A 27,905-nucleotide genomic window follows, 5' to 3' on the forward strand; every position below is an offset into this window, starting at 1 on the left:
TCTGCCAAATTTGGTTTAATTCCGTCCAGCTGTTTAGGCTGTAGTTGTGTTCAAATCTCCTATTGGAATTAACATGGGAAACACTCTTTTTTTGACCCTCCCTTTTTCTCAGCCCCTGCTTGACTGATCAACACAAAACGTTCCATGTGCAATGAGAATCACCGGCCCATGTTTAAAAAAACAATTGTGAAGATTTGTCAAATGGTGACAAAGATATAGGCAGGTAAAAAAATGCTTTTCCTGTAGGGGCATCATTTATAGCTGCTGAATTGCTATGGTTTTGGACGAGTGGCATCTGAGTCTAACTGTAATAACACTGTAACCTTTGGATTTTTTAGTGATTTTCCAAGGTTTTTTCTAATTTTATATATACACACATACATACATCTATATATTTCATAACTTTAACGTCACTGAAAAAAACCTTTGTTTTTTCAGTGAATATGTATATATATACACATATATATATATATATATATTATCTTCTGGCGGTCGCCAGTAGGTAGTTATAGTTAGGACCTATTTTCCATAGGAAATCCGCAACATTCTATTCCCAATAAGTCTGGCGCCGGTTGACGAATCTTCGTGAAATTTTCCAAACTTTTGGCCAGCTCTGGTCCGCTCGTATCCTGAAAGTCTTGGGGTGATTCGTCAAGTGGGGGCGAGAAAAAAGGGGGTCCCAAAAAGCATTTTCCCCATGCATTTTCTCATAGGACCTTTAGCCGCATCTACAGCCCGAACTGCTGAATGGAATTACACCAAATTTGGCAAAGAGGTAGTCCTCAGTTCAGAATCATCCCTTTTGCTTAAATGGTGTTAATCTGTTGAGTAGTTCCTGAGAAAATTACAGTTAAAAGTACATATATATCTATGGCCTCTGAAGATCCGCGCACCCTATGCGCACCTTGAGCGCACCCTCTGCGCACACTGCTCGCACCCTCCCGATCACGCGCTGAATGCTAATTGGCTGTCAAGTGGTTGTCAACATTCAAAACCAGGAACTGTTGGCAGCCATTTTGTGCCTCGGTAGAAGCGAGGCTGAAGAAGTCTGTGGAATAAGTGTGTAAAACATATAAAGGGGGCAGGGTAGAAATACTCTGACCCTCTAGACCTACTTAGGGGGTTCCAGCAGGACTCCCAGGAACCCTTTTTTTTATTTGAAAAAATGGCAAAATGCGCATTGGGTGCTCGGATCTGGCCGTAAAAATTAGCCCCCGGGGGGCCAAATCCCGGGGGCAAAAAACATAAAATTTAATGGGGGCCCAGGGACCGCTACCCCCGGGGCTTTATTTGTTGAGGGAGTGGGGCTGCGTGGAAATGTCATTAAAAACTTGTAATATTTATTAATTTTTAAAAAAATGTAAAAAAATCTTTAAAAAATGGCAAAAAACAGTATAAAAAACATAAATAAATCAATTGATACACTGAAAAATAAAGATTTAGAAATCCTATGAAATTCAGTAAAAAACCATAGGTTAGAGATAAGTTATAGGTAGGAATTAGCATTTAAAAAACCTTTGAAATTCATTGAGAAAACCATAGGTTTCAGGCACCTTATAGTTAGGAATTAGCATTTAAAAAACCATAGAAATTCACAGAAAAAACATAGGTTTCAGGGGCGTTATAGTTAGCTGTACATTTCCCTCGTACAAAACCATTGAAATTCCCCTGTTATAGTTAGTTCAGCTAACTATAACTCACGCCCCGCAATGCACTGCTGATGATGTCACATATTACATCACTCATGATATGGTCACTGATGACATCACTGATGACATCTCAAATGACTTCACTGATGACATCATCCAGTGACTGGATTTTTCTTTAAAGTTAAAATATGTATTATATTTATGCCAAGGTGTATTAAAGAATGAGTGGGTGTATACGTGTCTGGATGGAGGATTTAGTAGGTGCGTTACAGACTGCTTAAGTGGGTGATTACATGTGTCTTACTGAATGCATGGGTTAGTGACTAAACTGTGTGAATGTCTGTATCAGTCTGTCTGTTGTTATATAAGCTGCTGCATGGGTTGGTCAGTAGCTACATGAGTGTCTATATGGGTTATCAATTGGTTGCCTGAGTATTTGTATGGGTGCCTGAGTGTGTGTGTGTGGGGGGGTGGGTGGTGTGTGACTCTGTGCATATATGTTTGAGTGGTTGATTCACTGTGTGTATGGGTTCAAGAGTGCATGCGGGAACAGCTGTATGGGTGGGTGAGTGTGTGTATGGGTGTGTTGGTGAGTGAATGGATGTCTAAATGGTACATGTCCAAGTAACTACATATGTAAAAGGCAGTGTATGTGAGAGTTGAATTATATAAATTACTATACGTGAGAGTCAGTGATTGTGAGAGTGGCTGTATGGATGAGTGTGTATTGTATCAGTGATTTTATAAGAGAGTAAGTATGCATTTGTTTCTGTTTGAATAAGTGCTGTGGTGTGTGTATAACTGTGTAGGTCATAATATGGAAGTGTGATTGATTATTTGTATGACTTAATAGGTGTGTGAGTAACTCTGGATGAATGGTGGTGTGTGAGTGTCTCTATAGGTGTATGAGTGCTTATGATAGTGCTATATTGATGAGAGACTGCATGTGAGAGTGATTGTATGGGTGAATGAGTGGATGTGTGTGTAGACCTAGGAATCAGTGCGTGCGTATGTAGTAACTGGCATTGGTGTGTTGATGGTATCGAAAATGGTAGTCTGTATTTTACAGTGGGTGTATCAATGGTTATATTAGAGTGTGAGGAGGTGCCTCAGATGTTCACGTGGATGATGTCATCATTGATGTCATTGGTGATGTCATTTGAGATGTCATCAATGATGTCATCAGTGATGTCACTGACCATGTCATGAAAGATGTAATATGTGACGTCATCAGCAGTGCATTGCGGGTGCATGAGTTATAGTTAGCTGAACTAACTATAACAAGGGAATTTCTATGGTTTTGTAGGAGAGAAATGTTCCACTAACTATTACGTCCCTAAAAACTATGTTTTTTTCAGTGAATTTCCAAGGTTTTTTAAATACAAATTTCTAACTATAACGTGCCTGAAACCTACGTTTTTTTCAGTGAATTTCAATGGTTTTTATATGCTAATTTCTAACTAAAACGTCCCTGAAACCTATGTTTTTTCAGTGAATTTCAAAGGTTTTTTAAATGCTAATTACTAACTATAACATAGTAGTCACGTTTGCAGAGTGGTGGAGAAAGCTTAGCAAGGCCTTCAAACACCTCTTAGCAATCCCACTGTGTGGGATTTACTGAAGGTAACAGGAGGAGTAGTTAGCCCCCAAAGTCAACCTTGGAGGCTAACTCCCCTTTTTATTGCCATCAGTAAGTCCCACACAGAAGGATTGCTAACTTCTTATATCAGGCCCCACCCCCTCCCTGCACCACTGTGCAAACACACCTCCTAGCACATTGTAGGTTGGGGCATTAAGCCCCCTTGAATCCTGAGGGTCCCTGTGGGCCAACTAGCCCACCAGGTACCTCCAGTAAACGCCACAGAGCTGCTTTGCATAGAGGTGGCCCATGAGATGTCATCAGTGATGTCACTGACCGTGTCATGAATGATGTAATATGTGACATCATCAGCAGTGGATTGCTGGTGCGTGAGATGTAGTTAGTACAACTAACTATATCAGAGGAATTTCAATGGTTTTGTTTGAGTGAAATGTCCAGCTAACTTTAACGCCCCTAAAACCTATTGATTTGTCAGTGGATTTCTGAGGTTTTTAAAATGCTAATTCCTAACTATATCAGGCCTGAAACCTATGGTTTTCTCAGTGAAAATATATATATTACCTACAGGCGGTCGCCAGTAGGTAGTTATAGTTAGGACCTATTTTCCACAAGAAATCCACAACATTCTATTTGGAATAACTTTGGTGCCCGTTGACAAATCTTCACGACATTTAAATTTATCGAAACATTTGGCCAGCTCCGGTCCGCTCCTATCCTGAAAGTCTCTGGATGATTCGTGTAGTGGGGGCTGAGAAAAAAGGGGGGTCCCAAAACGTGTTTTCCGCATGCAATTTCCCATAGGACCTTTAGCCGCAGCTACAGCCCGAACTGCTGAACGGAATTACACCAGATTTGGCAGAAAGGTAGACCTTGGTTCAGAGTCGTGCCTTTTGCTTAAATGGTGTAAATCCGTTCATTAGTTCTTGAGAAAATCAAAATCACAATCACATTTATATCTGGGCGGAGCCTAACCACACATCTCATCGTGAGATCTGATTGACTGTCAGTCCTTCATCCAAGAAGTGTTGGCAGCCATCTTGGGACCAATATACATGATAGCACCTCATTAAAAAGCATTGCAGTTAATAGAAGGTTTTAAGACTTTAGTTACATTATAAATCATTTGTTGATGGTACCATACTCATTTTAGGAATTGTGGTGTGTTCTAAGGTGATTTTACCATGTGAAAAAGCCTTCTGCTGTGATATCATGAATCATGTTTGAGAGACATCTATTTTCTCATGCTTTTACCCACAGAGGTGTGGAAGGTGATCTATAAGCTAAACTGAGAGCATATTTTCTGTAAATTCACATTATCTTTCTCAGTCTTGTGAGAATGAAGTCTGATATTCTCAGTAAAACATGTACATCCAACAAAGGCAGAGACTGTCAGTTGATTCCTTTGAGTTCTACTGCAGCTTCCCAGAGTGTTCTAAAGAACAACTAGAGCACTAACAGTCTTACTTATGACAAACATAGTGCACACCTGAAGCCATCTTGATTGGAATAAAGTGGTAACTCTTAAAACATTTAATTTAAAAAGGAACACAATGAGGGGGTTCATTTAGCTATAGAAAGTATGATTAGTGCGGCAGAAAGAAACATTAGGGCACATTTTGAGTGACTTCTCAAATCCTCTTCTATTTCATTAAAAAATTCTGACATGCAGACTGAAACATGCACTTTCAATACCAGCAGCAGACTGCCCTGGTGAGCAGTAGCTTTACTACAGTGATCTAATGAGCAACTAGAGTGCTAACATTCTGAATTTATGGCAAATGTGTGACACATCTGAATGCCTTCTTGATGGAATCAAAGTAAAAAACTGAAAGTATTTCCAACTTAGGAGACTGTAGTAAATGAGGAAATTAGGAAACTTCATAACAAATAAGTCTCCCAAGATGGCCACCAGAGACAAAAGAGCCCAAATGTTGCACAAATATCACCCAGATGTAGCCCAAGTAAAGCCCCATGACAGAATGTCCCAGAGTGTTCTAACGAACACCTAGAGTGCTAACAGTCTTACTTATGACAAAAGTATGGCACACCTGAAGCCATCTTGATTGGAATAAAGTGGTAACACTTAAAACATTTAATTTGCAAAGGAACAAAATGAGGGGGTTCATTTTGCCCTAGAAATTATGATTAGTGCTGCAGAAAGAAAAATTAGGGCACATTTTGACTTCTCAAATCCTCTTCTATTTCATAAAAGGGGGGCCACACAGCCTCTCCTTAAAAAAATAAAAGAACGGCATCACGCCGGAGGCCACGTCCCCTCCTTGCAGCACTCTGCAAACGCGCCCCCTGGCCAGTTGTAAGTTGGGGAATTACTTCCCCTTCAATACTGAGGGTCCCCGAGGGCCAAATAGCCCAATATGTATCTCCAGTATGCGCCAGGGAGCTGATTTGCAGACAGGTGTTCTGAGGCCACGCCCCTTTTTACACCTCTCTGCAACGCAGCTCTGTGGCACTTACTGTAGGCACCTAGTGGGCTAGTTTGACCCTAGGGACCCTTAGGATTCAAGGGGACTTAATCTTTCAACTTCGAACGGCCACAGGGCACGTTTACACATTGGTGAAGGGAGGGGACGGGGCCTGAGGTGAAGTGTGCAAACACGCCCTGTGGCACGTTTTAAGTTGGGGAAATAATTCCCTTTCAATCCTGAGGGACCCTGGGGGCCAACTTGCCCACCAGGTGCTTCCAGTAAGCGCCACTGCTCTGCGTTGCAGAGAGGTGGTGCAGGCCATGCCTCTTTTTACACCTCTCTGCAATGGTGCCTACTGGACGTACCTAGTGGGCTATTTTTCCCCTAGGGACCCTCAGGATTCAAGGGGACTTAATCTCCCAACTTAAAATAGCCACAGGGCGTGTTTACACAGTGGGGAAGGGAGGGGACGGGGCCTGAGGTGATGTGTGCAAACACGCCCTATGGCGCGTTTTAAGTTGGGGAAATAATTCCCCTTCAATCCTGAGGGCCCCTGGGGGCTAACTAGCCTACCAGGTGCTTCCAGTAAGCACCACTGAGCTGCGTTGTAGAGAGGTGGTCCAGGCCATGCCCCTTTTTACACCTCTCTGCAACGCAGCTCTGTGGCGCTTACTGGAGGCACCTAGTGGGCTAGTTGGACCCTACGGACCCTCAGGATTCAAATGAACTTAATCTCCCAACTAAAAATGGCTACAGGGTGTGTTTACGCAGTGGGGAAGGGAGGGGACGGGGCCTGAGGTGATGTGTGCAAACACGCCCTGTGGCGTGTTTTAAGAGGTAGTTTTAATCCCCCTGCCCTATTATATACTAGGGGCTTACAGAGGAGGTCATGCTAATCACAGGGGGACCCCAACGCATAGTGTTCCCTAGTGTATGTAGGTGTTTTCACTGTATTCTGAGTGTCTTTTAACATAGCACTGGCTCTAGGACTGGTTAGTCAGACTCAGTTACCACCAGTATCTGTCTGAAAAAGAGGGTACAGGATGATTTTGCAACAAGGCTTCTTTCTGCTATTTTGTTTGTTCTTTATGCACGTTATCCTTCTTCCTGAACTTTTCTTCATCTTTGAGGACTTCTGTTGCTTCTTTCTGCATTTCTTTTTTTTCTCTCTGTGCGTTTTTTCTTCTTTCTTCACATGTCCTATCTCTGTAGGCATAGTTAGAAATTAGCATTTAAAAATCCTTTGAAATTCACTGAAAATAACATAGGTTTCAGGCACGTTATAGTTAGGAATTAGCATTTAAAAAACCTTAGAAATTCACTGAAAAAACCATAGGTTTCAGGGGTGTTATAGTTAGCTGGACTTTTCACTCATACAAAACCATTGAAATTCCCCTCTTACAGTTAGTACAGCTGACTATAACTCGCACGCCCGCAATGCACTGCTGATGACGTCACATATTACATCACTCATGACATGGTCAGTGACATCATTCATGACATCACTGATGACATCAGTGATGTCACCAGTGATGTCATTTGAGATGTCATCAGTGATGTCACTGACCATGTCATTAATGAGGTAATATGTGACATCATCAGCAGTGCATTGCGGGGGCGCAAGTCATAGTTAGCTGAACTAACTATAATAGACAAATTTCTGGTTTTGTACGAGTGAAATGTCCAACTAACTATAACGTCCCCGAAACCTGTGGTTCTTTCAGTGAATTTCTAAGGTTTAAATGCTAATTTCTAATTATAACGTCCCTGAAACCTATGTTTTTTTCAGTGAATTTCAAGGGTAGGACATGTGAAGAAAGAGGAAGAAAAGCACAGAAAGAAGCAAGACAAATGCCGAAAGAGGCAACAGAAGTCCAGAAAGCCGAAGAAAAATGCAAGAAGAAGCAAGAGATGTGCAGAAAGAACCAACAGAGGAGCAGATAGTCCTCCTGTGCCCCCAACTTTTTACTGACGGGTACTGGTGATAACTGACTCTGACTAACCATGCCTAGAGCCAAGACACTTAGAATACAGTGAAAACACCTACATACACTAGGGAACACTATGCGTTGGGTTACCTCTGTGATTAGCATGACCTCCTCTATAATTGCCATGAGTTAGTGCCTGGGTCATTGCATGAGTACATGAGTGGTGACTGGATGATGAGAGTGCTACAAGGAGAGTGCATGGTGGTTTTAAAAGTGCTTGGATTTTGGCAGAGTGATTGGATAAGTACATGGTGCTGGCTGGGTGATTGGAAGAGTGCATGGGTAGTGACAGGGCGATGGCTGGATTGCATCAGTAGTGCTCAGGGTATTGTAGCAGTACATGAGTTAGTGCATGGGTCATTGCATGAGTACATGGATGATTAGAGTACTGCAAGGAGAGTGCATGGTGAATTTGGGTTGTGTAAGAGTGATTGGATAAGTACACGCATGTCACATCAGGCCCGCCCCCTCCCTTCACCACTGTGCAAACACACCCCCTGGCGGGTTTTAAGTTGGGAGATTAATTCCCCTTGAATTCTGAGGGTCCCTGGGGCCCAACTAGCCCACCAGGTACCTCCAGTAAGCACCACAGAGCTTTTGTTTATTTGGTGTAAATCCATTCAGTAGTTTTGGAGAAATATCGAAATTTACAGATATCGATATTTGGGAATTCTGCCATCTGATTGGCTGAGGCGTTACGAGCACGAGCTTGCTGCTTATTGGCTGCGTGCGGCTGCAACTAGGAAGTGTTGGCAGCCATTTTGTGATTCTGTTGAAGCGAGTAAGGGGAAAAAAGGTCAAAAAAAGGAGGAAATAGGAGGGTTGGAGCACTGTGGGGTGTTTAGGGTATGCTATACAGGGGTGCGAAGCGAACTACTCATCCCTACCGGGCTGAAAGTGCTGGGCTGCGGAAATTAAGTGAGGTATTGCCTAGAGTCTGATGTTGTTAAGGTGAGCTGCTGTGGGACTCAGAGATTAAAGCATGAGCCCAAACTGTGTGTCTTATGTTGTGAAGTTCGGTGCCCTCTCTATTGCATCACACCTGTGGAAGTAATGTCAGCATGTTTTTATACCTATTAGGACGAACTACTGACCCCTACTGGTCTGAAAGTGCTGGGATACGGAAAATATGTGAGGTATTGTCTAGAGTCTCATGCTGCTAAATTGAGCTGCTGCTGGACTCGGGGATGAAACCGTGAGCCCAAACTGTGTGTCCTATGCTGTGAAGTCATGTGCTCTGGGCGCTGTGCCACACCTGTCCAAGTAGTGTCAGCAATATTTTATACATAGTAGGAGGAAGTTTTGTTTGGAACACGGTAACTTGTATATGGTGCTGGTAAGTGATCCACAGCACTTGCAAAGGCAGTGCACCCAGGACATTCACCAGACGTGCAAGGTATAGGTGGACGTGAATGGAGTTGACCATGTGTTCGGGATGCCATACTATGCGTCAGTGGCTCTGCTTGTAGCTGTACTGGCTTGCCGTGTGCTAGTCTTGTGGATGAAATGGCGCAGCTTGGTGCAATGTGCTGGGTCTGTGTGCAATGGGTGCAGGGCAGGATTGTGGTGGGAGTATGAGTGAAGGCCATTTCACGCACCCTAACTACGACATCGGGCAGTGGGTAGTGTGTGAGACGGATGCAAATATTATCGTATCTGTCAGGGGGTGCTGGCTACTCGCAAGTTCCTTCTCGGATGAGCAGATGTGTTAGCGCAAGTTAGCTCAGTCAAAGAACTTTTCATCCTTACAGTAACTTCTCCAGGTGCATTCATACAGGATGTGTACAAAGGCCAGACATGGGTGTTGTGGGATGTCTGGGACCCTGGTCATCATGGATGAGATGCCCAGCACGTGTGTTACGCTGTTGTATTCCATGCACTCCAACAGCATACCTTTGTAATGCCTATTGGTGCAAGTCCTGCAGCATTCTAATCACACCGTAACACTGCCGTTTGGAGGTGGTGCATGCCACTTTACAACATCGACTGCTGCGGCCCTTGTGGCGGCCACAGCAGAACACAGAGACTCTTACCGCACTTGTTGCAAACGGACATCTGTGAGACACCCCGTTCCCTTTGCCGCTTGTGCATGCAGGAGGATGCGTGCCTAGCTACATCTCCAGCCTCACTGCCAATGCTGAGGTGACATGGTAATGACCGCAGAAGACAGTACACTGTGATGTTGCAGGGCTGGTGCCTATCATTCTAGCACAATGACCACACAGACATACTTGCTCATATGCGAGTTCGGGGGGCGGTCCTGGGGTTGTTGCAAGGAGTGTTATGGCCCTCATGGGTATCCGTGTATCATGCTCATTAACTCTATGGCACCTGTGGGTCTTCAGGTGTGGCTCTTGGCTGTGTTCGTTTTCATGCTGCAGGTAGTCGTCCTGCTTAACACCAGCAGAAAGCGGGTGTAAAATCTCTGGTGCTAACGTGGCTTATCACCGGAATTTGTTTCGCATTGTACTTTTTGGCTTTTGTTGTGATAGTTATGATGTGGTTTTTTTGTGTACAGAAAAATAAACGAACTGAGCAGTGTATCCCGTCAGGATCCAGCACCTGACCCACTATTCACAATTAATATATGTGCAATGAGATTTTCTTTATTGATTTTGTGTGTACACTGTACATGCACCTATTACCACAGTGGAATTCAATACAGGATTTTAGTAATTAGAATAGATTGCAAAGGTGCACCTTGTGTGTTTTTGCACGGGAACGCCTACTCTTCATCTCATTATCAGCACTTTAATGCAATTAAAGTTGAGATAAATCTAACACACTATTCAGAAGCTGCTGCAAACTGCAGACATCACCAGTATTCCCTCGATAACTGACCCAAAATTTAACACCATGGTGGACACCACCAAATAACAGTAATAACAACGAGAAACAGTGACACAGCACTCAAGTAACAACCAAAAACTTTATTGAAATTTAAAAAACTCAACACAACAAGGCGGAAGACTCCTGTCGGGTCCATCAATGTCAACGACACAGCCTGGAAAATAAAGCACAAAATAAGGACATGTGTAATGCGCATATCAGACACAGAGAAAGAGAGAAGGAAAAAAAATCCAAAAAGAAAAAGAGAGGGAAGAAAAGAAAGGGAGTGAGAAAGGGAGAAGGGAGGGAGAGAGATAGAAGGAAAGGAAGGAACAAAGTGAGAGAGAGTGAAGAGAGGGAAGTGAGAGAGAGAGAGAGAGAGAGAGAGAGAGAGAGACACACTGCCACCCCTGCGCAGCCATGACCAAATAATTATCTGCTGCCACCGGAGTGTCTACCAGTGGGCACTCCACGTGCCTGTCAAAGCTCCGTGGCCCGGCAGATCGTACAGATGTCGCTGAGTCCTGAGTCATGAATGGTGGAGAGCGCATCAGCTTCTCCACGGCCCGGCAGAGCTTACACATGTCGCTGAGTCCTGAGTTATCAATGGCGGAGACCACATCTGCTTTTGGGGCCACTAACCCTGTGCAATGCAAGTCAGCGCCACATGGTGGTAGGCTGCTGACGGCCATACAACCCAGGGTGCGACTAACCCTGTGCAACTCAAGTCTGCGCCACGTGGTGGTAGGCCCCTGTCGGCCACATCAGCTTTGGGTGGCACTAAACCTGTGCAAGTCAAGTCTGCACCACGTGGTAGTAGGCCCCTGACGGCCATGCAGCTCAGCGTGCGACTAACCTTCTGCGCAACTCTTCATGTACTCGTTATGGTTCAGACCCGTAGAGTGTCCGCCATCCAGTCACCATCGGCAAAACAGGATGTGACGTTGTCGATGCATTATATTTGCGTGGTCACGTGGCCTGTGACGCATGTGCCAGATGGGTGTGGTGTGTGTGCAAACCTGCCCTCAGGGAGTGGCCGTGACATGTTGGCAACTAGAGCACTGACCTGCACACCAACAGCGAATACGCCTGCATCAGGCAGGTATGTGGGGGTGTGAAAATGTGTTTTCTCAATGGATTTTCCATAGGAAACTTTAGACAAGGCTACAGGTCAAACTGCTGAACGGAATTACGCCAAATTTGGTTGGGAGCAAGGTCTTGGTCCAGAAAGAGGACTTTCTCGCATCGAGTGAAAATATAAAAGAAAGGTCTCGGGGGCAATTTAATATACCGGAGCTCTGTTTCTGCAAGAAAACTCTTTCACGCTGCCTCTGCCCAACATCACCACTTCGCAGCTATGCTGTTAGAAGCCAGTCCGTGGGCTCGTAGCTCTCTACCTTTGCGAGCTAGTACGCTACTGTGCCTGTACCTCTGCGAACTACTACGGTGCTGTTCCTTTGGGAGCGGACGGCTCGTAGTACTGTGTGTGTGAGTCGAGCGGATGGGCCGCAGTTGTCCCTCTGCGAATTTGGGTGCAAACGGTTCATAACTCACACTGCATTGAAAAACCATTTTGCGATTCAGTCCGTCAGCTGGCATCTGTCTGAGGCATTTCTGAAAACACATCGGAGTTCTTTCTGTGCGAGATACCCCTTTCACGCTGCCTCTCCCCACATCAGCAGGCAACGCACCCTCTTCCCACATTACCAACATACCCCCAACAACCTTCTTGGGCCCGAACTGTCCCTGTGCGGTTGGAAAAATAGGAATCTTAGTCTTGTATAGGTTTACATATGAAACATTTTGTTTAAAGAAAACAACAACAAGTAAAACTGAAGGGAGTCTGGTGCTGTGGTCGCTACCACGAAGTTGGGGTCACTGCCATTCAGGACTCAGGACACAGTTCCACATGTGAGATTGGCTTGTGCTGAAGAGGGTTAGTGGCACCACGTGTCGCTGGCTTGTGTTGAACAGGGTTAGTGGCACTTCGTGTCGCCGGCCTTGCATATGGAAATATGCCAAACAGATCGAAGGGAGTCTGGCGCCCTTATGAAAAGGGTCAGCGCCATGTGGCCAGCATGGGAGGGAGGCGAAGGTGAAGTACAGGGCCACGGGGCTAGGTGCAGGGGGGAGCACCTGGGTGGGGGAATGGGTTGGGTGGGGGAAAAAATGGAAAATTGAAGTTCTTGTTGGGCGGTGATGGGAAAATATGTTGGCAAGAAGTTATTTTTAATGATTTAAATATATGTCTATTGGGGGGCTTTAATGTTAATGGGCTGAATAATAGGAAAAAATGCGAGCCAAAGAGCTATGGATTAAAACAGAGTGCCCAGCAGTTGTGATGTTGCAAGAAACTCATATTCCTGCGGATACAATTAATTATTTTTATATGTTTAAAACTTGGTCCTCACATCGTGGGTTTTCTTGCGCTCAAGAATCTCAAAAGGGGGTCGCGCTTTTCTTAAATCGGACTTTAGATGCGGAAATTATCCAGCTTGAAGATGGGGGGGCAGGGCGGTGGTGTTGGGCCACGTGTGTAATAAAAGACAGGAATAGGCCAATCACTTTTGTTAGTTTTTATGCCCCAGTGGAAGACCGTGCCCCCAACTATGAGGAGTTATTTCAATCATTGCTGATGGTTAGGGGGGATATAGTTATAGGCGGGGATTTTAATATTCTTATGGATATAAAATTAGATTCCACTGGTTCTTTGAAGAAACAATCTAAACCAAAGTCAAGAAGGTCTATTATGCAGAATATATCCTTACTGGATCTTTGTGACCCATGGCGATTAAAATTCCCACAAAAAAAAGAATTTACTTGTTGGTCGGGAAGACATAGATCCTCTTCTCGTATAGATTTTTTCTTGGTCTCTAGGTTATTAAAATTTTCTCATCAAAATTTTTTGCATAATGGCTTCTCAGACCACGCAATGCTGGTAATCGAATTCGAAGTAGGGGAAGAAATTAGGCCCCCTAAGAGATGGATATTTAATAAGGTATAGCTACAAGATAGTAACTGGGTCTCGTTTTTAAAATTGGAGATTACCGAGTTTATTGCTTGTAATTTGGATATGGCTCCGTTGCACATTATTTGGGACTCATTAAAAGCCTTTATTCGTGGCATCATAATCGGTAAAGACGCAGAAGAATGGCGCGCTATTAAACAAGCTAGGACTTTACTATATCAAAAAATCCGTACGTTCACTCTGCTTCGACAATCTAACTTTTCTAGTGTTGCGCAAAATACATTAAATGAGGCCAAACGTGAACTCAGTACACTTTTTTCTACACAGAGTGAACAGCAATTTCTGGTACAATCTCAGAGGATTTATGAGGAGAGTAATTTCTCTGGTAAACTCCTCGCGTGGCAGGCAAAAGAGCAAGCTGCCGCAAATTTGATCCGTATTCTAAAGTGTCCTGCTACTCAGATAGAAACATCACAGTCTGATGTTATTGGCACTATAATGTTGTCCCATTATAAACAGATATACAGCCAACATCAAGAGATAGATCATTCTAGGCTTTCCAATTTTTTAGCTAGATATGATATGCCTTTTCTATCTCAGGCAGATAGTGGAGCAATGATGCGTTTATTTTCTAAGGCAGGACTAGAATCAGTGGTTAAGAACTTGCCAATTGGCAAGGCTTGTGGCCCGGATGGCCTCCCAGCTGAATTTTTTAAGGTTTTCTTTAGCGCCTTTTCTGATTTACTATTACAATTAGTTAATTATATGCTAGTGGGCAGGCAAATTCCAGATTCTTTTGGGGAAGGGACAGTTGTTAGTTTCCCGAAAAAAGGTAAAGATCCTAAAGACCCTAACTCATATAGGCCTATCACATTACTGAATACTGATTATAAGATTCTTACCAAACTATTATCAATACGTTTTAATTCCATTGCAACAGATCTTATTCATCTGGATCAGAATGGTTTTGTGGCAGGCCGGCAAATAGCTACCAACACACATTTTCTCACTGAGGCTTTAGATTACTTTCAGACAAAAAAAATCCCTGCTTTAATTTTATTATTAGATGCGGAAAAAGCGTTTGACTTGGTGGTATGGACAACTTTATTTCTTATTTTAAAGCACTTTGGAATTCCGCCACAAATTATTAGTTTAATTCAAAATTTGTATATGGGTGCCAAAGCCAATATAATTATTAACTCTGTTATGGTCGGTACAGTATCGGTTCAACGGGGCACCAGGCAGGGTTGCCCCTTGTCCCCTATTCTTTTTGCTTTTTTTATTGAACCGTTAGTTACAGCAATTTGTGAATCTGTGAATATTCCTCCTCCGATCCCTTCTATTGCAAAAATTTAACTGTATGCCGATGACATCATGTTGTTGATTAAGACGGATATTCAATCTCAAACTGTTGCTTTACAGCTTTTTGATGAATTTGAAGCTTTGGGAGGTTATCGAATTAATTTAAAAAAACGGAAATATTAGTTTGTGGTGGGGGTGAGGTGGATTTACATGTTGATTTACTTGGATGCACTAATTTAAGACCGAAGAGGTATTTGGGGGTTATGTTTTCCACTCTGGTTTCCGATTTAGTCATGTTGAATTTTGATCCTCTTCTACGTAAGGTTCAATCCTTGTTTACCAGATGGAATTTGTTGCCATTCTCCATTTTGGGGCGGGTGGCACTTATAAAAATGTCTATTCTCCCGCTCTTCAATTTTTTATTTTCTGCCATTCCTTGCATTTTGCCCAGTGGCTTTTTTTCAAAAAATTGAATCGTTATTCTCAGGGTTTATGTGGGCAAAAAAAAGTCCCAGGATAGCAATGGGGACTCTTTATGTGGAAACTGAATTGGGAGGTCTATCCGTACCTTATGTCAGAGATTATTATAGCGCATATTTTGCCCAATATTTAGAACGATTTAAATCTGCAATGCTGAGTCCAAATGTCTTTATTAATTTATTTTTTGACCAAATTTGTCATGAGGCTCAGACCCCATTTCTGTTGCATATCCCTAAATCACCGAAACTTAGTCGATACAAGATGATGCTTTGGTTTTTTAAGCGTCGTGACGTTTTTCTTAAAAGATATTCTCTCCCGCAGTTTAATATCAGAACTCCCTTAAGGAATGCTCTCAATTTTATGGGAATGAAAATCGAAGTGACTACTGTACTGCAATGGGAACGTGTTGGGTTTTATCCTTTATCAGATTTTTTAAGGGAGGGGGCTTGGTTGTTACCAGGAGAGATGCAGCTATTAATTTCGGGGAATTTTATGTTATTGGGTTCCTATGTTTCGATCTTTAAAATGTTGGAACAAGTGGAGCCAAGACTTATTGGTTCCTCTAGTCAGTTATGGGACGATTTGTTCTTGACTCCTCGGACGCGGAAGCCAACATATTGAGGTAGATCTGAGCCAGAAAGCCATTAAAAAATGGCAAGAACAGGAGAATCATGCACTTACTATTAACACTTGGAAAAGCATAAATAAGCTGAATTTTAGTGTTCTTCGAGGATCTAACTGGAGAAGAATGCTATTTTTCAGTAAATGGCTCCTGTATCGCACTCCTGCCGCTATTGCTAAAATGTACGTTAATACCAGTGCCACCTGTTTTAGATGTCAGCAATATACTCCTGCTAACTGGTCTCACATTATAGCTCACTGCTTTAAAATGGTGTCCTTTTGGAATGAGATTTTCGAATATTTGCAAAAGTATTGTGGGATCCAGATCACTTATAACGTTAAATTAATACTGTATGGATATGACTCTGATCTCGGTTTGACAGAACAGAGGGTTAAACTATTATTTGTTGCAATGGCAGTGGCAAGGTCTCTGGTGCTCCAGAACTGGAAGTCTATACAAGTTCCTTCGTTTAATGCCTGGCTTCAAAAAATGAGGAATGTTAGAAAGAGTGAACTGCGATATGCACAGCGAATTGGTGGGACGAGGAAGTTTGATCAAATTTGGAGTTTTTATTTTGAGTAATGTTGGACTTAGGTATTCCGTAAATCATTTTCCTTATTTCTGTATTTTCTTGTTCATTGTGTTGTCAATTTATGTTATTTTTATACTGAAATTATGATACAAGAACTTCAATAAAAAAATTTAAAAAAAATAAATAAAAAAAAAGTAAAACTGAAGGGAGTCTGGTGCTGTGGTCGCTACCACGAAGTTGGGGTCACTGCCATTCAGGACTCAGGACACAGTTCCACATGTGAGATTGGCTTGTGCTGAAGAGGGTCAGTGGCACCACGTGTCGCTGGCTTGTGTTGAACAGGGTTAGTGGCACTTCGTGTCGCCAGCCTTGCATATGGAAATATACCAAACAGATCGAAGGGAGTCTGGGGCTGTGGTCGCTGCCACGGACTTGGAGTCACTGCTATTCAGGACTCAAGACACAGATGCACATGTGGGATCGGCTTGTGTTGAACAGGGTTAGTGGCACCACATGTCAAAATTTCAAATTGCGAGCTCTGTTGCTCGCAGTGTAGACTTGTTGAGTGTTTGTTTGCAATTTAAGATGAATTTATTGATTGTACTAAAGGTATAACTGATATAAAAAAAACGATACTAAAAGAATATTATATAGGTTTTAGGCCTGTGATAGTTACTTGCCTAGTGGACTCTGTAATTAATTAATCAAGATTTAATTTTAATTGTGAGCCCTACTGACCGCAGTGTGGGCGTATCATGAAAAGATAAAATATGTATAGAATACACTGTCGAAGCGTATGTGCCTGTGATGCTGCTTGGTGCGGATGGACCGCAGTGGGAGCTATATCTCTTGCCTACTGCATCATCTGCAATCATGACTGTATCTGAATTGTGAGTTCTGCTGACCGCAGTGTAGGCCAGAGGTAGTGATGAGCAAGGGCCCACAGCCACATGCATAGGTTGGTGGTCGCTGCCACAGACTTGAGGTCACTGCCATTCAGGATTCAGGACACAGTTACACATGTGGGATCGGCTTGTGTTGAACAGGGTTAGTGGCACCACGTGTTGCCGGCCTTGCATATGGAAATATGCCTAAATGAGCCAAGGGAGTATGCTGCTGTGGTTGATGCCACTGACTTGGGGTCACTGCCATTCAGGACTCAGGACACAGTTACACATGTGGGATCGGCTTGTGTTGAACAGGGTTACTGGCACCATGTGCCGCTGGCCTTGCATATAGAAATATGCCTAACGGATCAACGGGAGTATGCTGCTGTGGTCGCTGCCATGGACTTGGGGTCAGTGCCATTGAGGACTCAGGACCCAGTTACACATGTGGGATTGGCTTGTGTTGAACAGGGTTAGTGGCACCACATGCCGCCAGCCTTGCATATGGAAATATGACTAACTGATCAAAGGGAGTATGCTGCTGTGGTCGCTGCCACAGACTTAGGGGCACTGCCATTCAGGACTCAGGACACAGTTACACATGTGGGATTGGCTTGAGTTGAACAGGGTTAGTGGCACAATGTGTCACCGGCCTTGCATATGGAAATATGCCTAACTGAGCAAAGGGAGTATGCTGCTGTGGTCGCTGCCACGGACTTGGGGTCACTGCCATTCAGGACTCAGGACACAGTTACACATGTGGGATTAGCTTGTGTTGAGCAGGGTTTGTGGCACCACATGTCACCGGCCTTGCATATGGAAATATGCCTAACTAATCAGAGGGAGTCTGGTGCCTTGGTCACTGCCACGGACTTGGGGTCACTGCCACTCAGAACTCAGGACACAGTTACACATGTGAGATCGGCTTGTGTTGAACAGGGTTAGTGGCACCACGTGTCGCCGGCCTCACATATGGAAATATGCCTAATTAATGTCATCAGCGATGTCATTTGAGATGTCATCAGTGATGTCATGAGTGATGTCACTGACCATGTCATGAGTGATGTAATATGTGACGTCATCAGCAGTGGATTGCGGGCGCGCGAGTTATAGTTAGCTGAACTAACTATAACGGGGGAATTTCAATGGTTTTTTACGAGTGAAATGTCCAGTTAACTATAACATGTGTGAAACCTATGGTTTTTTAAGTGAATTTGCAAGGTTTTTTAAATGCTAATTCCTAACTATAACGTGTGTGAAACCTATGGTTTTTTAAGTGAATTTGCAAGGTTTTTTAAATGCTAATTTCTAACTATAACATATGTGAAACCTATGTTTTTTTTAGTGAATTTGTAAGGTTTTTTAAATGCTAATTTATGTATGTATTATTATATTTTTTATATATTTTTTTTTACAATAAACTACCTATGTATATAGTTATAGATTGACTGTATCCCGTAATATGGAATGGCTCAGCTCTTTTTTTTTTAATTTGGATATAGTTGAACAGCATAGTTAATATCTTCTATAAACTTATAAATATTTTAAAATGCTTTTTTTTTTTTAAAGTGTTTTTCACCGTGCGGCACGGTGCGCGCACGGTGCGCGCACCCCCCGATTTTTTAAAAGAAAAAGAAAAAGGCCTCGGACGTTAGGAAGTGTCTTCCGTTACTTGTTTTCACTTTCTTAACTCCGTGCGTGCTTTGTGCGCGCATGCGTGCGTGCACCGTGCGCGTACCATGCGCGCTCCGTGCGCGCGCGGTGCACGCAAGGTGCGCGCACGGCAAGTCATGTGATTACGAAACAACACTTTTCATTGGTTCATAGTAGTTTCTGTTCCAGAATCTTCAAACACCACACCCACTCCCCTCACTATTTCTTCTTATTTCCTGGGAGAAGGTTGCTGAACAGCTACTTGAGTGAAATCTTACTTGAAAATGGCAGAACAGCAGTCAACTTCAGGGAGTGAGGAGGAGACCTTTGTGGAACCACCAAGGAAGAGCAAGCAAAAACACTCTTACATCTGGAATTATTTCACATTTCCAGAGGGCCAGAAGAAGGTGAATGCGCAGAAGGTGACATGCACTATTTGCAGAAGTGTCCTGTCTAGAGGAGATCCGAGCAAAATATACTCCTTTAGTATTTATTCCATGCTGAGGCACTTCAGAACAGTGCATCGTATTCGCTATGCTCAAGAAACAACTAGAGCCCTGAGGGACAACCCTCCAGCTGCTCAGCCGAGCACATCATCTGCGGCCGCAGATTCACCGTGCACCAGGCAACTGGACATCCGCCCCATTTTCAAGAAGGTGCACATACATTGCTATGTGTGCAATGCTGTTCTTTGTTACGGAGAGAGCAGCATTAATTTGATTGAGAACAAATTCCAGCAGCACACATGCTCCACCCCATAATTTTTTTCATTTATTGTTTTTGTTCCTGTTGAACAGTTTTTCATGCCCAGTTTTTTTTGGTACTCTAAAAAAATAAAAAAAAAATACAAAATTGTTAAAAAACTAAAAAAAAAAAAATAAAGACAAAAAAACAGTTCTTTTCAGAACTCACTTCACTTCTCCAAGAAGAGCTATATTCCTAATATACTGTGTTGTAATTTTATTGAATGAATGTGTAGTGTATACATGAATGATTGAAATGATTGAAATGACTGAGTGAAGAGGAGGAAAGGACAGACAGAATGAGTGAGAAAAGGGAAGTATGATCAGTCATGAAAGGGAAGTGAAAGACTGACTGCAACCAAAGGACTAAGGGTAGAGGATACAGGTAAGAAGAGTGAATGAGTAAGGGAATGGCAGTGAGTAATGGAGAGTGATGGAGGGGGAGTGAGAAAAGGGGAGTAAGGGACGGAGATAGGAAAAGGGAGTAACAGATGATGAGGATGAAGTACAGCAGGGTAAAGGGATTGAAAGTAAGAGAAGTGGAGTGATGGTGAGATAAGGGGTATGAGGATTAGAAAAGGGGGTAAGGGAAAGTGAGAGATGGGGAGTGAGGGGATGGAGGGATTTAGGAAACTGGAATGAGAGAAAGGGAGTCAGGATTTCAATGAGCAAAGGAGAGTTAGGGAGAGTGAAGGAAAGAATGCGAAAAGATGAAGGGGTGTGAGATACAGACAGGAGGAAGTGAAGTAGGAGAATAGGAGTGACTATGAGTAAAGGATAGTGACAGTTAGGGAAGGTGAGGGAAGGAGAATGACGGACAAGGTTAAAAAATTAACATAGATAGAAAATGAGTGATGGAGAGAGGAGAGGAGGAGTGGTAGAAACAAAGGGGCAGATTTAAGTTAGACTTGCGCCACTTTTACGCAGCCATTGCGTCACTTTTGTGACGCAGCGGCGGCGTAAACCCTGCCCCATGTTGCGCCCTATTTACATCGTGACGCATCTATGGAGATGCATCACGGTGTAAAGCCCTGCGCCACATTAAACCTGCGTCAGGTTTAATGTATGCAGGGTGGGCGTTCCAGCGGAAAAAGACTCAGAAAAGTGACGTAGTGAAATCTACAAGATTTCACTCAGTCACTTTTCCGACGCTGCTGCCTCAAAACCTTGCGCCTGCTTGAAGCAGGCATAAGGCATAACGCAGCATGTTAGGTATGGGCAGCCCTTAAACATTGCTGGAGTTGCATCGTGCTTGCGACACGACTCCAGCAATGCGCCGTCCTTACGCCATCAGATGCGTCACACATCTGTTTATCCTTGTGCCACGATGCGCTGCATTGTAAATGCAGCGCATCTGTGGTGGCGCATCTTTCCTGGCGCATCCCTGCTGATTTGCAGGGATGCGCCAGGAAACATAAATCTGCCCCAGAGATGTTAAGGAAATTAAGGGTAAGACAGACAAAGGGAGAGAGACAGAAACAGAGACAGAGAGCAAGGAACTGAGAAGGAGTAAGGCAGTTTGAATGACTGAGACATATGGAGACAGGGAGAGAAACATGGTTGAAAAAATAGTGATGGAGGCAGTAAACCTAGGAGAGTAGTAGAGAAGGAGTGAGGGAGTTACGAAAGAGCAGTAAAGGAAGAAGAGAGAGGGAAGGGGAATGAGAAAAGCAGAGTGAGGAGAAGTGAAGAAAAGGGAGCATGAAAGTGAAGGGGTGAGAAATACAGATATTTTAAACTTACCTGAACAACAAAATAACTTAATTAGAAATAAATGGGTTTTTTTAATTACAAGAAAAATGGATTCAATTTCCTAAATTTTCTTTCTCGATCTGAAAAAAAAGAAAAAAAGTAGTAATATTTAACTATATGTGTACATTTTACAATACAGTACACATATTTTCATATTTAACAAAGTAATTTTTTGCCCTTTTTTTGCTGTTTTCAGAATATATTGAATTTCACTGAAAATAGTGATATCAATTGCATTCATCACTTAACAGCGGGCAAAAAAACTAAACAATCTGAAATATTGTTCAAAAAAGCCCTGAATCTATCCTCAGTAAAACATACCTTGATAGAAATGTAACATATATATTAAAAATATCTTCTAAGAACAATAACTATTTGCAATAAATAACGTCTGTAAATCTTGTTGCTTAAGCACATACACCAAAATAATATCTGTCAAAGAAGTCCACAATAGAAACATTTACCTTTCCATGAGGCCAAATGGTAATTTTTAAACACTTTTTGGGTGAAATATCCAATGATAATCCTATAAAATCGAAATAATGGTTTCTTCAGATGCTGCAATTTGGATCTAAAATTTTGGTTTTAGAAAAATTAGGTAGGAATTTGGTAATTTTGCAGGCAAACGTTGCTTGAAAATCAATTGAGAATCATTACACAGTGTCCTGCCTTTTTCACATTTTAGATAAACTGTGTAATGACCAGAAGTTATAGAAGGTCCATCATGGAAAATTATTGCAACTGCAACAAAAGTCTTTCCTGATATTGATAATTGATTTCCTACAAACTTCTTTATAAAAGTGTCCAATTTTGTTCCATCAGCTCTACAACGTTGCATCATTAAAATTATATACTGTCCATATTTCTTTAAAAATAACGTTGATAACTTTTCTGATTTACATTGAGAACATTCCATGTTGTGATTTGCATCTTTAACTAATTTACTAAAAGTCACTGATTTACTCTCTGGTAATGTTAAATGTATGAACCTTTCAGAATCAACATTAGTGCTGCATGTGTTCATACAGTTTTCACAACAATGTTCCCATTTATAAGAGAGACCAAACATATTTTCTATTTCTACCCCTTCATCTTCCAGTACCATAAGCATATACATTAAGAATTTCTGTGCATCTTGCTGGACATTTTTAGTAAACTGTGTACATCCAGAACATACATCTAAAAGATTTCTAACATCAGAAGCACTTTCTATTTTAGTTTTATCATTACTCAACTTCTCATAAAGGAAACTCAGCAGAGAACAAAATCTTTTTTCATGATTTAGTATTATCTGCTCCTGCAAACTTTCAAGATAAAATACAACATTCAGCACTACATTAGCGTAGCAGTTGACACCAGAGCTATTTTCAAAATGACAACCAACAACCTCTTCAACATTGTCCTTTTTCTTTTTGCTTGCAATCACATCACTCTCCTTTTGTTTTCTCTTCTGTACATCCTCATTACAGATATTCTCAATTCTCCTTTTCCGACAAACAGCACGTTTTTCAAACACAGGATACTGACCTAAATGAGGAGCATAGCTTCTTCTTAATCTATTATACTCCTTTACACAATTTGCATCAGCACTAACTTTTGAGTCATCAAAGTCTATCATGAATAAACCAGATAATTTTTTCACTCGTGACAAAGCAACATATGCCATACCTTCTTTAAACACACTAGATCCAATGTTTACAAAAGCACTATCTACAGTTAATCCTTGAGATTTGTGAATAGTTACAGCATATGCTAGAGAAACGGAAACTGCTTCCTACGTACATATAAGTCTTTCACAAGCAAAAAACGAACTGAACAACGACTAATGTCTTTAACCTCTTCAATCTGATCAAATTTTATTTTTATAAATTCAATTCCATCTTTTTTCTGGTAGTTAACAAAACCCACAACTTTACCCATAGCTCCATTCACTATGCCTTTTTTCGATATGTTTTTCTCTAGAGAATACAATTTAGTTTTCAATTTGCCTGTCAATGTAATAGTTATTCCTTCATGCTGTATTTTATCCACGGCTTCCATTTTCATAATCTCTTCATTTTCCAATTTCAAAAGTTCTTCATTGAATATAGAGCATTCATGTAGTGTTGGCATTAAGCAGATTACAGTATTTTTTTCTGCAATTTTCTTGTATATTTTCTCTGGAACTCTTTGTTCTGTTGGAAACAAATTACATAGCAATCGACTCTGTAAAGCTTTTCTGCCATTTTCTGTGAGTAGTCCAATTCTGATATCTTTGAGAATACTGACATAATCATCATCATTTGCTTGCCGCATATTGGTAATGAGTTCTTTGTACTCAAAGTATGACCACATATTCACATTACCTATACTTCCTAATGACTTTTTCATGTCTTCATGTGCAAGAGTATTAAATACTGGTTGTCCTTTAACTGGAGTGAGCTGCAGTTGATCCCCAAAAATTATAACATGTATTCCTCCAAATAACACGTCATAGTCTGTCTTTAGAATTTGCTGCATTCTTAAATGCACAAAGGCAAGCATTAAGTTTGATACCATGCTTACCTCATCAATAATGAGAACTTTAATTTTCTTCAACACTCTTGAAACTTCAAAACATGCTTCTCCTGTTAGCTTGTGGTATTCTATTTTGTTCTCATGCTCTACTGGTAACATTAGCAAACGATGTAAGGTAATTCCTTTTATGTTATATGCTGCTAACCCAGTTGGAGCAGTAACAGCACAAGACAAAGTTGAATCAGTTTTTTTCCGTAGGTAGCTTCTAATTACTTTAATTAAGAAACTTTTTCCAGTTCCAGCTTGTCCACTCACATACATTCTGATTGGTTCAAATGATGTGCATGAACACTCTTTATTTCATGTAGTAATCCATGATCAATTTGTTTTGTGACTTCTTCATAAATTTGTTGTTGTTCATCATTCAGTTGTTGTTCCAAATTTGGTAAGTCTATTAAATCTTCCTGAGCTTGATTCATAGCTGTTTCCACTTCAGTCATGGCTATTGCAGCTTCATTTACTACGATTGGTTAACCTAGGGGATCTTGACTGTGCGTACCAGAACTTCGACTGTCTTGAGAACTGTCTCTAGCTACTTCACCTGCAATTGTAGCTTCTTGTTCAATTTCTTCATTTAACATTTGTACATAATTTGTGAAAGTACTGCATTCTATGCTATCTTTACATGCATTAAAGGAATCTTCATAGCTCTGAAAATCTCCAAGTAATTCATCCTCTGAACGCCATGGTTTAAACAGCTGTAAAAGTGCTAAGTAGTAAAATTCCTTTTTGTCAGTAGTGTCGCAACTCAGCTTCCTGTGATTAATCAAACTTCCTTTTGTTTGTTTCACCAAACATCCTTCCTCACCAATGACTTTATATTTTCCAATGTTGATGTCTTCTGTGGCATTCCATGTAAAAATGTAGTTCTGCAGCACTTCATAGAGACACATGTTCTCAAGATGATGACTTCTGTTTGGGTAATATGTATCCAACATATTTCTTTTCAAAATGTCTGTACTTTCTGGTTCGTTCTCTGCTAAATATTCAATTTCTCGAATAGATTTCAGTACCCGATTTCGCATTCCTGCAAGGCCTAAACTTACCCAAATCCTTCTTCTGGATTTGGAGTACAGACTTGCAGATGATAACCTATCTGAGCATTCGTATGACCCAATTTATCGATGCGATAACATCTTTAAACTGAAACTGTATAGCTTTTTACTGACAGTCTTCTCGTGAGAAATCTCTTCCCACATTTCTTTCAATTCCGTTTTCTCAGATTTAGTGAAGTAAGATGTGACATACCGAGCAACAGCAATAGAATTGTCAGCTAAATACTGAATATCCATGTTAGCATTCCACATGGATAAAATGACTGGGTTGTAGTCATTTATATATTTTGACTCTTCTTTTCTTCTTAGGTTATAGGTATTTTTCTGAGATTTTCTTCTAATGGTATGTCGCACAGCTGACATAAAACTGTTTACTCTTCCTTTTGAAAGAACAGGTCGTGGAAATCCAAATCGACATTTTGGTTAGAATTTATCTTTACTCTTGTACTTTCGTCGACAGTATTTTCCACACCGATGACTTTGGAAACGTAAAACTTGCTCTTTTAAGTTTTTTTCTTCTGTGCTTTTAGGTATAGCACATGTTGCATATTCTTCAATGAAAGATAAAACTGCATCATCAGAATCTGTTCCAAATTTTGGGGCATCCTTGATCCACAACAGCATATGAATATGAGGAGCACCTCTTGCTTGGTACTCTTTTCTCCAAAAGAAATCCACAACTTCTCCAAGAGGTGGATTTTTTTTATTGCAGATGAAGGACATCATAGCCTCAAATCTATGATTGAAATATCTGCAAACATTAACCGGATCCAATGAGCACAATTCTCCTGCTGTCTTGTATTGGATGTTTTCAATATTTGAATTTGCCTCTCGAAGAAAATCCAGTAAATCATCCCAAGCGTACTCAGCACAGCTTAGGGTAAGGAACCATGTAGGAGTTCCTAAATTCCGTAACATACATTTCAATTCTCCATGGCGTCGGTACCAATATTCATTAGTTCCACGCTGACAAGCCATCAGATTAATCAATTGAGATTCCAAATGATCATCTCGCTGTTGCACTTTGTTCATAAAATCCTTTGCAGACACATTATGTAGATGTACTCCAGTTTTTAAACTTTTACTACATAAGATAGTGCAGACAAGTCACTTTAAAATAAAAGATGGAACAAATAAGGAATACTTTGATGAAATCTTGGATCTTCTGCATATAATCTTGTAGTCCGATACTCAGAAGCAGGAATCTGTACTGGACGTTCATCATATCGTCCACCTTTTCCTGTAGGAAACAGCTGGGGAAAACAACGAGCTTCCAAGCTCTCCTCCCACACACTCACGTGAGTTCCTTTAGCTTTTTTCATCTGAAACAGATCAATAGTGTTTCCCATAACTTCTTTAGAATGAAGAGGATATATGCTGAAATGTTCATAAATTTCTTCTTCTTTTGACTTATCTACTTTTTCAATCTGTCCAGTTGGTATTCCTGTGTCTGCTAGTAAAACTTATTCATCTTCATCCATATAAATTGATTCATAGTACTTATTATTTCTTTTCAAATAGAAATTTGCTCTTTGTACTTTTTGTACATCTACTAGCTCCTGCCAAATTTCCTTATTCTTTGTAGGTACACCATTAACTAGAATAACTAATGGTTCAGTTTCCAAACTATCTGCATCAATTGTTTCAATATTTTTTTTCAAATCTAATGGCAAATAGACAACTCTTCCTTTTAAACCTCTTTGTAAATCTGAAGGAGGTAATTTACCTGTTTTGGGCTCCATACGAACTATAGTCTGAAACGGATGGACACATTGAATGAGTATAGACTCATATGTATTTAAATCACTAATTTCTGCAGGAATATCAACCAATTCTACATTATTATGTACAGCTCTAGCTGGCATTTTATTTTCTTCTAACTTGTTATAACAGTATTTACAAATACGCTGATCTTCACCCAAATCAAAACAATTTTCCAGAAACAAATATGTTCCAAAATCCTTCCACTCATAATTCTTTTCTTTTTCACTTTTTTTTATAGAGATCAACATTCCTTGTTTGACTTTTATAATGGCTTCTCCGGCAACAAATACAAGTAATATTTGGTCTTTCATTAGAGATGATTGTAAATTTTGTCATTTGACCTTCAAAATTTTTACTAACAGTGGGCTCTACATTCTCTTCAACATTTTCTTCAATAACTGTGTCATTTCCTGCACTTTCTTGTTCTGGACCAAAGTAACAAAACTGAATATCATCAGTAACCTTCTCTACATCTGATACAGATCCACGCAACAGAGCACTATTCAACTCATTTAACTTTAGTGCTGGACTTTTAGCAAAATACAATCTTCTCACAAACTTTCTCATTTCAGTATGATGTACTGCCAGCATCCTAAAATGGTGAAAAACACTTTGACAAACTTTCCTAGAAAGACAAGCCAGAGAATGTCCTTGCAAACCAGTATTCTTTCTCACTCTGCATGGATCTAGTCTTTGAAGCACCTTAATCTTCTGTTTAACACTTTTTTTACTATATTCTCTTAGAAAGTCACATAATTTATCAATAGATTCTTGTCGTACAGTACAAATACTACTACAATTCCAAGTGTACACTGGGGCTTTAGGACGTTTCCCCATAACCTCATCAGCTAACACTTCTTCCTCATTTCTTGGAACCATTTTCTCCTTTTCCATTACACAACCATCTTTAACTTCATAAGTTCGACCACTGGTGTCAACTGCATACAGCAAACTATTACTTTGAAGATAACTCTCTTCATTAAAAAATGGTTCAGTACTTGAACTATGCTTCCATTCTCCTAAGAACACATTACAAAAGTTATTTTTTTTCACTACTCTTTTCCGTTTGCTTTTTGACTTCATTACATTGACTATTTTA

Source organism: Triturus cristatus, chromosome 6 (genome assembly GCF_964204655.1).
Source record: "Triturus cristatus chromosome 6, aTriCri1.1, whole genome shotgun sequence".
Taxonomy (NCBI): domain Eukaryota; kingdom Metazoa; phylum Chordata; class Amphibia; order Caudata; family Salamandridae; genus Triturus; species Triturus cristatus.